This window comes from Myotis lucifugus, unplaced genomic scaffold, assembly GCF_000147115.1.
Source record: "Myotis lucifugus unplaced genomic scaffold, Myoluc2.0 scaffold_80, whole genome shotgun sequence".
NCBI classification, from domain to species: Eukaryota; Metazoa; Chordata; class Mammalia; order Chiroptera; family Vespertilionidae; genus Myotis; species Myotis lucifugus.
The window spans coordinates 3,178,991-3,191,277 of record NW_005871128.1 but is presented as its reverse complement, the minus strand read 5'-3'; the positions used below and the strand labels follow the sequence as shown (position 1 = coordinate 3,191,277).

General features: G+C 39.1%; 1 protein-coding gene across 1 annotated transcript in view; it reads right to left on the bottom strand.

Moving 5' to 3' along the window:
• PRIM2 (DNA primase subunit 2) overlaps positions 1–12,287 on the bottom strand; it is a 275,478-nt gene that overhangs the window by 141,613 nt on the left and 121,578 nt on the right. The gene's annotated exons all lie outside the window — the stretch shown is intronic.

Below are 12,287 nucleotides of genomic sequence, written 5' to 3'. Positions count from 1 at the left end.
CATCTCTTACTCTGCCTTAGAGACCTAAAATAAAAACAGGAAAACACAGGGCTATACTCATCAACCCTTACCATAGACTAACACCAGCTCAGATCTTATAATAGAAAAATCTGAACTAATTCGCATGACCCATCTCTGCCCACCTGTATTAGGCAGAACTCTTAGGGGCCAAAGAACAGACACAAAACTTTAACTATCCAAAGGGGAAACCAGCAGTTATTAAAAGGAGTCCAGGCTGGAGTAGCTCACAGAATCTAAGGAAGAGCGACAGAAAGCAGGAATGGCAAGGTCTCACAGAATAGAGCCAGGTTTTCTGCCCTCCAGCTCAGTTTGGGTCAAGACGTCCTAGACTAACCACCATGGCCAGAAGGATGTGAAATTATGATTTCCTAGCCTATGTCACATGGTCACAGAATCTGGACCTGCAGTGTGGATATTTATCTGTCCCTCTACTAATCACCCCATGCAGTTAACCCCCTATTCAAGTATCTCCAAAATACCAGCTCCAAAGTCACTTGTCTCTACAACTTTTAAGAAACTGTGTTTTTTTTCGAATTACAGCTGACATTTATTATTATATTAGTTTCAGCTGAACATCACAACTTAATTAAGCAAGTATCTATCCATTCATCAATACTTATTTGAGTACCTCCCCGACCTAGACAATCACAGTTCTAGATGCTAAGGACACAAATATGAGCAAGGCAAAAAAAATCCCTGCCCTTTGGTGGAGACAGTAAACAAATGTAAAATTTAATGTATTGTGAGATTAAGTGCTATAATAAAAACAACACGTTAAGGGGACAGGACACGAGAAGGACGGTTGGGGAAGGCAAGAGTACTAGTATTTTAGACAGGAACATTTTCCCTTAGAAGATGACATTTGAGGAGAGAGACCAGAATAAAGTGAGGACACAAACTATATGAATATCTGGGTGGAGAGCCTGCCAGGATGAGGGCAAAACAAATGTAAGGGTCTAAAGTGCAAGTGTTCAAGGGAACCACAGAAATCTGGAAAAAGAATAGTCCCTGTGAAGGGAGACTACACAAAGGCCCTGAGACAGAAAAACAAGGTACAGCTAGAGGAGAGTAAGGAAAGAGTGGTTTCACAAAATACAACTGGACAGACAGGCAAGGATTTTTTATTCTGAGTTGACAAGAAACCATGTGCATTTTTTCTCATTCCATACACTTATGTCTATGCCTTCTTATTCTAGGGTGAAAAAAATCAACTACAACTGCTAATGACACCATAATCCCTACAACAATCCCCACCACTATTATTTACTTTCCAAACACCTGTGTAAATACTATTGTGCATCGGGTTTTAGAATCAGTTATAAAGAGATTTTATGTAATTATCCAAGTGAAAAACACCATTTTTATTTCCCATGTGCTAAAGCTTTTAAGTCTATGAAGCTCAAGCAAGATCAAATAATATTTGTGAATAAGCGAGACAAAGTAAATAAATTTCAACTATGAATAGTACCTAATAATCATAGGATCAAGTATTTGACATGGCATAAAGTACCATTAAATCAATGAATAAGATGATACAAAGCCTCGTACTATTGCAAGAATATCAGAACTATTTGATATCTTAATCATTTTAGCACCAAACTAAGGTCACTTAATTTATTTATTTTTTTACTACTTCTACATTACAATTTGTCTTCTTGTGCCAATACTGGCTTACATTTCACTGCAAGTTACATAACCTTACATTGCCAAGAAATAAATATTTTACTTTACTTTTTATTAAATATTTAGATGAAACGTTTTAGATGAAATCCTAATTCTTAGTGATTAATGATCGTATAACACACCACCACCACCTCCCAATCAGAAACCCTATGTGCAATACAACAAATGGCTTTTCCTTCACTTTCCCATTCCCTTCCATCTGAGTGAGTCTTTTCCTTCTTCCGCCTTCTAGGCCTACAGATTATCATAATCTGCGCTGAATGAACAATCAGTATTACAATGCCTTGTCCATCGAACCTTTCATCTTCCCTGCATCACTAAAAAAAAAAAAAAAATCCTAGCTTCTGGTTAACCTGAGAGTCATCAATTTTGTGTTGGGTGTTTTATTTTGTTTCTAACTATCATATGTGATTAGTGTATTTTCATGTTCACCATTAAATTTTAAATACAGTTTCTTTCTGGCATGATATACAGGTAGACACGAATGTGTCCCTTTTAAACAAACCCACTGACAGGATTGTAAGATATATTGTTTACGCTGCTGGCACTTCTTTTCACTACTGCTGCTGCTGCTGCTGCTGTTTAAACATTTAATGAAAGATTGTATTGAACTCATATCCTGGGGCTCTAATCAAAGCAATTGTTTTAAAAATAAATAACCTGGAATCATCCAAAATGTCTGATAAAAAACAGTCTACTTTCCTAAGATCAAAGAAGCCATCTGATGCTTGTCCTCAGTCTCCCTCCTCAAAACTCTCTGTTCGTCACATCCTTCTCTCTCTTCCCTCTTGGGCCGTGAAAGATATATTTACTTTCCCTGACAGAGAGGATGCTTTCTCCTGCCTCTTGATACTGTCCCTAACATGCCCCTCACATCCTGCTTCCATCAAGAAGCTTTGCTCGCAGCTTTGAGACAACCCGTTCTCACATGTATCTTAAACCTTTAATGGTTCTCTTGGTCCCTCTTTTCTCTTTCTATAACTATGCTTACTTCTCCTGTGTTTAAAAAAACAATATTCCAAACTTATTGGGCACATTTACACCTCAATCCCTTCAGATCTGGCATTTGCACGTACCAGTGGACTGAAAGTGCCCCCAACACCTTTCTTCACCCTTATCTTCCTCAATCTTCTACCGGATGAGACTCTGCTGACCACCAATGCCTATTAAATTGGTCCCTCCTGCATTCCCCCTTCCAGATCTCTGATTTATATATTTCTTTTGCTTACTATTGCTTATATCCAAGCAAAATGTGAGCCAAATGAATATCCAAATTAAAAAGTTCAAAATTATCTATTTTTGTCAATTATACCCTGAACTTTCAGTCATCAAACATCAATACCCAAATTTTCATTTACTTTCTCTCTCCATTATCCTTACCTCTTCATATCTATGCAGACATTTGTGCCATTCTTTCTCTGCTTTCCTTAGCCAGCCAAAAAGCCTTCTGAATTTCCCACTTACACTAGTTCAATAGCTTCCAAATTCATCTTTCTGTCTCTTTCTCTTCTTACCTGTCCAACCCAGGAAAAAAGAAAACAAAAGCAAAAACAAAAACTTCTTGAAACATGTCGGTTTCTAACTCAAACAGTATTTGATGGGGAGAAAAATGTTCAATATCATTAGCCATGAGGAAAAAGCAAATTAAAATCACAATGAAATAACCCTACACACCTATCAGAATGAAGAAAATAAAAAATAGTGATGACACCAAATGATAGATAAAATGGAAAAAACCTAGACCACTCTTACATTGCTAGTAGAAATGTAAATGGAATAGCCACTCTGGGGAGTAGCTTCTTAAAAAACTAAACATGAAATTACCACGTAAGTCAGTAATTGAACTCATGGGCATTCATCACAAAGGAAAAAATAAAACCTATGTTCACACAAAAACCTATACACAAATGTTAGTGGCAGCTTCATTCATGATAGCTCAAAATGGCAATAGTCCAAATGTTCTCCCACAGATGACTGGTTAAACAAACCACGCAGTGATAAAAAGGAACTACTAGAACATGCAACAAATTGGGTGGGTCTCAAGGGTATTATGCTGACCAAGAAAAAAGTCAACGTTAAAAGGTCATATACTGCATGAGTCCCTATCTATACTAATAACAGGGTAATATGCTAATTAGACCAGATAGACCGGACATCCTTCTGGACAAAGCCACGGTGGTGGGGCCAAGGCAGAGGTGGTTAGGGGCGATCAGGCAGGCAGGGGAGAGCAGTTAGGTGCAATCAGGCTGGCAGGGAAAAGCAATTAGGGGCGATCAGGCTGGCAAGGGAGAGCAGTTAGGGGTGATCAGGTTGGCAGGGGAAAGCAGTTAGGGGTGATCAGGCTGGCAGGCAAGAGTAGTTAGGAGAGAGCAGGCCAGCAGGCAGAGCAGTTAGGAGCAATCAGGCAGGCAGGCAGGTGAGTGGTTAGGAGCCAGCAGTCCCAGATTGCGAGAGGGATGTCCAACTGCTGGTTGGACATCCCCAAGGGGTCCTGGATTGGAGATGATGAAGGTTGGGCTGAGGAACCCCCCTCCCCTACCGTGCATGGATTTCATGCACTGGGCCCCTAGTAAATAATAATCTTGAAATGAAAAAATTATATGAAAAAAAAATTGGTGGCTGCCAGGAATTAGGGTGGAATAGAGGCAGGAAGGATGTGGGTGTGACCATAAAGGGTAGAATGAGGGGGATCTTTGTATTGACTGAACAGTTCTGTATCTTGATGTCAGTGGTGGTTACATGAATCCACAGAACTATACACATACACTGTACCAATGTCAATTTTCTGAATTTGATATTATAATATGGTTGTGCAAGATGCAGCCACTGAGGCCAATTGAGTAAAGAGTACATAGAAGGGACCTCTATAATGTATTTTAAACTTCCTATGAATCTAAGATTATTTGAAAATACAAGTGTTTGTTTGTTTTTTAAAAAAGGGCTACATAATATATTCCATTTATATAACATTCTTAAAATAATAAAATTATAGAAATAAAGAAAAAATTAGTGTTTGCCAGCAATAGCATGGCAGTGAAGAAGAGAGAATAGGTGTAATTTGCCAGGTCTTTATCTAGCATTCCTTTAGCCATCTAAGCACATAATGAGGACAGTGTTCCTTAAAGGCCACATGTGTATGGGGCTATATATCCGGAGGCAAGAGAGACAGACAGAGAGAAAAAGCTTTTTTCCCTTGTAAGACAGTAATAAGAACATGTTAGATTATGCTTAAAAGCCTATCTTTCAGAAATCTCCATGGACCAGCTGCAAATCATCCCCTACTCAAACAGGAAAAATCATTAGTTCTTCTCGACTTAAGACCAGAGAAACAAGATGAATCATAAAAAGGGTATGAATAAAAGCAGTCAGCATATAACTTTTCCTAATCCTGTTTTTTCTGAAAGAATTATTTTAAGTTCTGAAGCATTTTTTTAGCAATCCACAATACATTAACCAAGTAAATATGGCCAATCAAGCAATTCCACATGCACTACCGTATAAGAAAGACATCTGCATAATGCTCACAGTTATCAATTAACACTCAAGTAAATCAGTTCAGATGATTTAATTCAGAGGATTTATTTTCATTTTAGGCCAGCTACTAAAATTATATAGAAAGACTGAAATAAATGTTTAACCTAGAATATAGTTCAACCTATTCTCTTCACTCTAGGACAGTCAGTTACAGAACCATGGAAATGAGGATAATCACTTCACAGATGGGGAAACTCGGGCTCAGAGATGTAAGAAGCTTGCTCAAGGGAACAGTTGGTAGACTGGCATTGCTAAGCTTCAAACCCAGGTCTGTCTGACCCAAAGCAGATATAAATTCTAATACTCCCACCAGCTAAAGTTCATTTCCTAATTTCCAGCTAAGAAAATATACATTCTTAGAAAGATAAAAGTTAAATAATATTAATGTATGTTAACCTCCAAATATCTCATATATGTTTTTGTATGTATCAGGAAACATACAAGGAAGAGGCAATATACTCTAATTTGCTCAACTTGTTATAATGAATATATAGCATTTCACCACAAGAAAAAAAATCCAATAGAAAAATAACAAAAAATGGCAGTATCAAAGTGGTCAAGAACACAGATAATGGGATTAGTCAATATTAAATTATCTTTGGCAAGTTACTTAATCTCTCTGTATCTCAGTTTCTTCAAGAAATCACTACACCTCACAGGATTTCGGGTGTTAAATATATGCACATTGTCTGGCTTATAGTAAACAATCAATACTAGCCACTACTATTGTTATTTTATAACTTACATTTTACTGCAGTGCATGATTTTGTATTATCGCTGATACACTGAGTATAATGACTATAAACAAGGGATACTGTGCCATCTAAATTTACTATAAACTTACTTTAAAAAATACTGCCTCTAATCACACATACATGCTACTTGGTTTATGCTGACTCCTTCCATATAAGTTATTATCTGATTTTAAACAAAAGTGTCTTTGCTCAGGAGAGTCTCCTATCCCCTATCACCATTCGCTCTCACTGCTATAGCTTCCTGTCTATTATTCTGCCCATAAAAATCTAGTCTTTTACTATTTAACTAAAATATCTATTGTTGTTGTTGCTGATAATAGTATACAGCTTAGAGACATGTAAATGTGAAAAATTACATGTGAATGTAGCATAAACACTCATTTAAATTTTTTTAAACAAAGGCTATACAAATAGAATGCATTTTAGTTACCTTAGAAGAGTGGAGGAAAAGGCTATTTTCTTTGCATTTCAAGTTTTAAAGAAACACTTTTTATACTTGATGCTATTAATTCTGAAGATATCTTTACACTACTTTGAAATGAATACATATGCTTCAAATTAGAACTATTCAGTATTATTTGTAATGCTAACATACCTTCAAAAACTAGGAGTAAAATTTTACAAAATTCTTAAAATCCAACTCATTTACAAAATTAGTAAATAAAATCTTTTCCCGGTTCTTACAGTTTATTATAATGTTTTAAATCACATAATCATATTACATACGCTACATGGTATTTAAAATAAATGATTCAAGCCCAGCCAGTGTGGCTCAATGGTTGAGTATCAACCTATGAACCAGCAGGTCACAGTTCAATTCCAGGTCTGAGCATATGCCTGGGTTGTGGCCTTGATCCCCAGTAGGGGTTGTGTAGGAGGCAGCTAGCTGATCAATGATTCTCTCTCATCATTAATGTTTCTATCTCTCCCTCTCCTTTCCTCTCTGAAATAAATAAAAATATATTTAAATAATAATAATAAAATCAATGAATCGAGATGGCCTACAGAGTTTTAGCAGACAGCAAGATAAGTACAGAGAAACATTCATCTTTCATAGCTAATTATAAACACAGTGACGTTGTGAATATTTTTATATGATATAAAACTACACAGCATTAACAACAGGAAAGGATGATATCCTAGCTATAAAATCTAAGTGAAGCAGATGAACGGCATTTCAAAATATCCTAAAGAGAATTTCTCTTGTGGATCTGAAGTTCACTCAAGTGGCTACAACTGGTATTTATGCAATGCTTATCGGGGTACCCAGAAGCTACAAGGTTTCCCATCCATTAAACCTGCCTTTAACTTGAATTTCAGCTGAATTAAATAGGATATTATCACTGTGCAATTTTGGTGGCTGAATGTACTTTGCCATTTCCGAACATTTCTGAATAACTTGGTACTAAATGATACTCTACATTTTTAGATCCATTATAACCTACGACCTTCAAGACTAAAAAAAAAAAAATGTTTATTGATTTTAAACTGGAAAAATTCCAAAATGACTCAGATTCATGTTTTAATATTTAAATGTATGGGGGTAGGAGAATGAACTTGTTGAACAGAGCTCCTATATAGGAGACCATTGCCACTTCAGTGGAAGATAAGGTAATGACAAAAAGAAAAAAACAACCTAGGAGCCAGGAGAACTGGCAACCTCAAATTACAAACAAAAACAATTATTTCCTTCTTCTGAACCTGATTTTGCTTGCAGCAAACATACTTACAGCATAGGTCATACATTATGCCATGTCCTTTATAAGTTTATATATACTACAAAATCTAGCACAGTGCTGTGCACACGTTAGGCACTCAATATAAATGTGATAAATGCACTAAAGAATGAGTGGTTCCATTCTACCCCTAACAGTGCAACTGCGTCTGTTCTCTCCTGTGCTACTGAGAGGCATGGCTTTGGCAGTTGTCACCAAAACAATTTTGGGAGTCAGAGGAGAAAGATACAGAAGTCAGAATAAAATCACCAATGTGCTACTTCCATATAATAACTCACCCATCTGCTACATCCACACAATGAAATAACATTAGGCAATAAAGAGGAATGGAGTACTAACTCATGCTACAGCATGGATGAACCCTGAAAATACTATGCTAAGTGAGAGAAGCCAGTCACAAAGATCACATATTGTATGATTCCATTTACATAGAATACCCAGAGTAGTCAAATCCATAGAGTACGGAGATAGATGGATTGAGGGTGAAAGCTAAACATTATAAGGCTTCTTTTGGGGGTGATGAACATGTTCTAAAATTGACTGAGGTGATGGTTGTACACCTTCATGAATATACTAAAAACCATTGAATTGTATACTTTAAATGGTTGAATTGTATGGTATGTGCAATTTATTATATCCTATATAATAAAAGCCTAATATGCTAAGTGTCCAGTCGTCCAGTTGTCCATTCAACCAATCAAACTGTAATATGCTAATTATATGCTAAGGCCGCTCAACCACTTGCTATGATGTGCACTGACCACCAGGGGGCAATCGACTGGTCGACCAGTCACTATGACATGCACTGACCACCAGGGGGCAGACAGTCAACCAGTCAACCAGTGCTATGATGTGCACTGACCACCAGCGGGCAAACCATGATGGGTAGATTAGCTTGCTGCTGGGGTCCGGCTGATCAATATTGAGCGAGATAGGCCGGACACACCTGGAGCCCTCCCGCGGTCCCTCTCTGGCTGGCCAACCTCCCGCATCCCTCCCCAGCCCCGATCATGCACCAGTGGGGTCCCTCGGCCTCGCCTGCGCCCTCTTGCAATCTGGGACCCCTCAAGGGATGTCAGAGAGCCAGTTTTGGCCCAACAGCGAAACAACCGGTCGCTATGACATGCACTGACCACCAGGGGGAAGACGCTCAATGCAGGAGCTGCCCCCTGGTGGTCAGTGGGCTCCCACAAGGGGAGCGCCACTCAGCCAGAAGCCGAGCTCACAAGCAGGCCTAAGTCAGCAGTTGGACATCCCCCAAGGGCTCCCAGACTGGGAGAGGGTGCATGCCTGGCTGAGGGGAACACCCCCCCCCCCCAGTGCACAAATTTCGTGCACTGGGCCTCTAGTATTCAAATAAAAGATAGCACAGTAAGTAGCATCATTAGATAATAGACACTAACCCCATTTTCAAATGGACAACCTGATGTTGTGTAAGATGAATCTGCTCTTGGGCTCCTCTGCTTAAAAAAGAATAGATAATACGTATTAATTCCTCAGGCGTGTGAAATTTAAACAAAATGGAGTTTAATGAGTAATTTGCAAGAAAGTGGTCATGAAAAATACTATCAATCCTTATTTTAAAACTTTCCTAGGTCAAAATGTGATTTTAAATACACACACACACACACACACACACACACACACAAATGGCAAAGCCTCACTGAAAAGCAGGTCCCTGAACTGGCTAGAAAATAGTCAAGTTTAGCAAAGAAACCTTAGATTGAGACATTCTTCACATGGGTGAAAATAAAGTGAATTACAAAACTGAAAGGAGTTGCCAGGGAAGTGTTTGCCTCTGAATAGAATTATACTATGGAAGAGGCCCAGGAGAAAATAATGCAACCTGGCTTTGTTCATTTGTTTCGCTTGATCATATTTTCTCCTTGTAGAGGAATATGGGAATATGGGGCCAAAAACAAAGGAAAGAAGGGAAAAGCTACCAGATAGGACTGAATAGATTGTGTTTTCATGCTTGGCTACACATTAGATTCAACAAGGAGCCCTTTAAAAAAATCCACACCCAGTATTTAATTGGCAGGTGGGGGGGTGGGTGTATGTAAAGAACAGCCAGGGTTGAGAACCACTGGGCTAGCTGCAGAGTGCGTGCCAGGTGCAGTATAAAGCCTGGCATGATGCTGTAAGGATGACAAACATCTGGTGGATAAATACTTTCTGATGAATGCTTTGTAGTTTTCCCTTTTGGACCGTGATGCGGGCCACCTCCTCATCAAGAACCAGTATCTCTTCCAGGTATCCATCACTCTCCAAAGTTAAACAGCTTCAGCAATGCACATTTAAAGCCAACTGAGAAGTTCTCACTGCATCAAGTCCTCTGATGAGATTCTAAAAGACAGGACTTTCACTATTTAGCATAAGACCTAATGTAAGCAATTCTTCTTCAAAAGGAGAATTTAGGTTTACTGAAGCAGAAAACTAAAAGCCTTTAATACAAAGCTGTAATTAATGGGTATTATAAATCATAGCAGCCGGATCTATGATTTCAGGTTTGTGGGATGCACTGGGTGCACCGCACAGTAATTCAACAAAAAGTGGCCTCCCGCATATAATTGCCCTTCTTGGAGAAAACCAATTTGATCCCAAAGAGGTTGGAAAGGAATGCAGATAATTACACACACTTACAATACAATTGCTTCCAGCTCTCCAAAGCCAACTTTAAAATGTATGCTTTTATTCTAAGCTAAATAAATTTTCTTCAGCTATGCCTTTTTATATTCAATCTAATAGAATAGCAAGGCCAAATTGTCACATTTGCCTATTATATATTTAATTAGTTATTCTGAGACTTGAACATTCCAACATTTCGTACTGATTAAATTCCTGTATTCTTCTAATAGAAGGATATTTTTGGTAAAATTGCCCCAACATAAAAATGCAAATCAAAAAGGATTTGAAAGACATCCTTACGATGCAGCAAGCATCCAGGGTACCCCACTAGGAACCCATTAACTGGTAACAGACAGGCAATCCCTACTCCACACCTGACCTTAATTTAGGAAAGGGCAACCCTAGGCAGAACTTTGCTTTAATGCACAAGGGGCCTCTTTAGAGAGAACCCTGTCAGCCCTCCTTAGCAAAACTCCGTTATATCCTAAAAATCTCTGCCACTATCCCACATCCAAGTCATCTCACTGGTCACTGGCTCCAGAATTACTCCCGTTGAAGGTAGGCCTTATTTAATTTTAAAGTACCACCTGGTCAATGATGACAGTTCTAAAAAAAAAAAAAAAAAAATGCATACCTCAAAACAAGGGCTCCAGAATAAATTCTACCAAAGCCATATGGAATGACTTGCATCATTAAAAATGAGTTTTCTGTTCTTTCATATCTTGAATGAAATATGGAAAATTCAGCTTTTATGTATGTAATAAACTATTATTATTATCAAGAAACTCTTACTGAAAAGTATGCTCATTTTTTTCAAATGAAAAGAAGGTACAGTAATTGATGATTCCCCTAATTCAGTTTAAGTTTATAACTTTGCAAAAGTGAAGGGATGCACATCTCCTTCAGGAACTGTGAAGGACTGACAACCACTGGACCTGCTGGGATTCTACCTTCATCAGAAACCATCAGCAGTGCCTCCCACCTATTTTAGCAGGACACTGGATAGAGGGTCTGTTGTAGACAGACATGAGCAGAGCAAGGACAATGGGCCAGGTACAGAAGGTCGCCAGGGTGGAAAGCCCCAGATGCCCAGCAATGGACAATTGTAGGGTGGGTATATCCTCCTCTAGCATACTGCTGGTCATGCAGTTTGGACCCCCTGACCTTTCCTCCCTAGAAATAACATCTAGGTCTCAGTTGTATTTCAGCTCCAGGCCTAGAAGAAAAGCCACAAAACCAGCCACTGGACCAGATGACCCCTCTGTCCTGGCACCAACCAACCAATCAGTGGAGACCCCAAACCTGAAGGACATACCTGGAAAGTTGCTGAATATTCTATTAAGATCTTCCCCTGGGACCTCCCCTAAAATCTCCACCCTTAAAACCCTTGGGAGGAGGACCCAGCGTGCACTCCCTCCCAGGAGCATGCCCGCACCTTTCCCTTTTCCTTCCCTGGTTTCCCCCCACCCCAACCCCGCAGCACCCACAGTCCCTATCATTACCTCCCAAGTTCCAAGGGCCCTTTCTTTACCTCTATCACTTGTTTCCTAAGCCCATTTCTGCTAGGACTTTTTCTATCTCTGCGATTTACCAAATAAACGTTCTCTTATAGTTTGGGTCTTGGCTCTGAATTCTTTCCTAACCAGAACTCAAGTACCGAGGTTGCTGAACCCATGGGCACATTCCTGCCTCCTACAAAAGGTCCCTCTCTCCTTCCTCACCATCCTTCTAACCTATCTCACCTTCCCTGACTTTGTACCTCCTACTCTCCCTTAACTGCTCTTTTATCACTACTTTTTTCTACATTATTTTGAATCCACTCAACTTCCACTGTTTTCACCACTTATTTTCCTCTAGACACACTCTTGCTCTCTCCAACCTGCTCTCTTTCTCCATGCTCCCTCTTCCAAACCACCCCCGCCCCCACCCA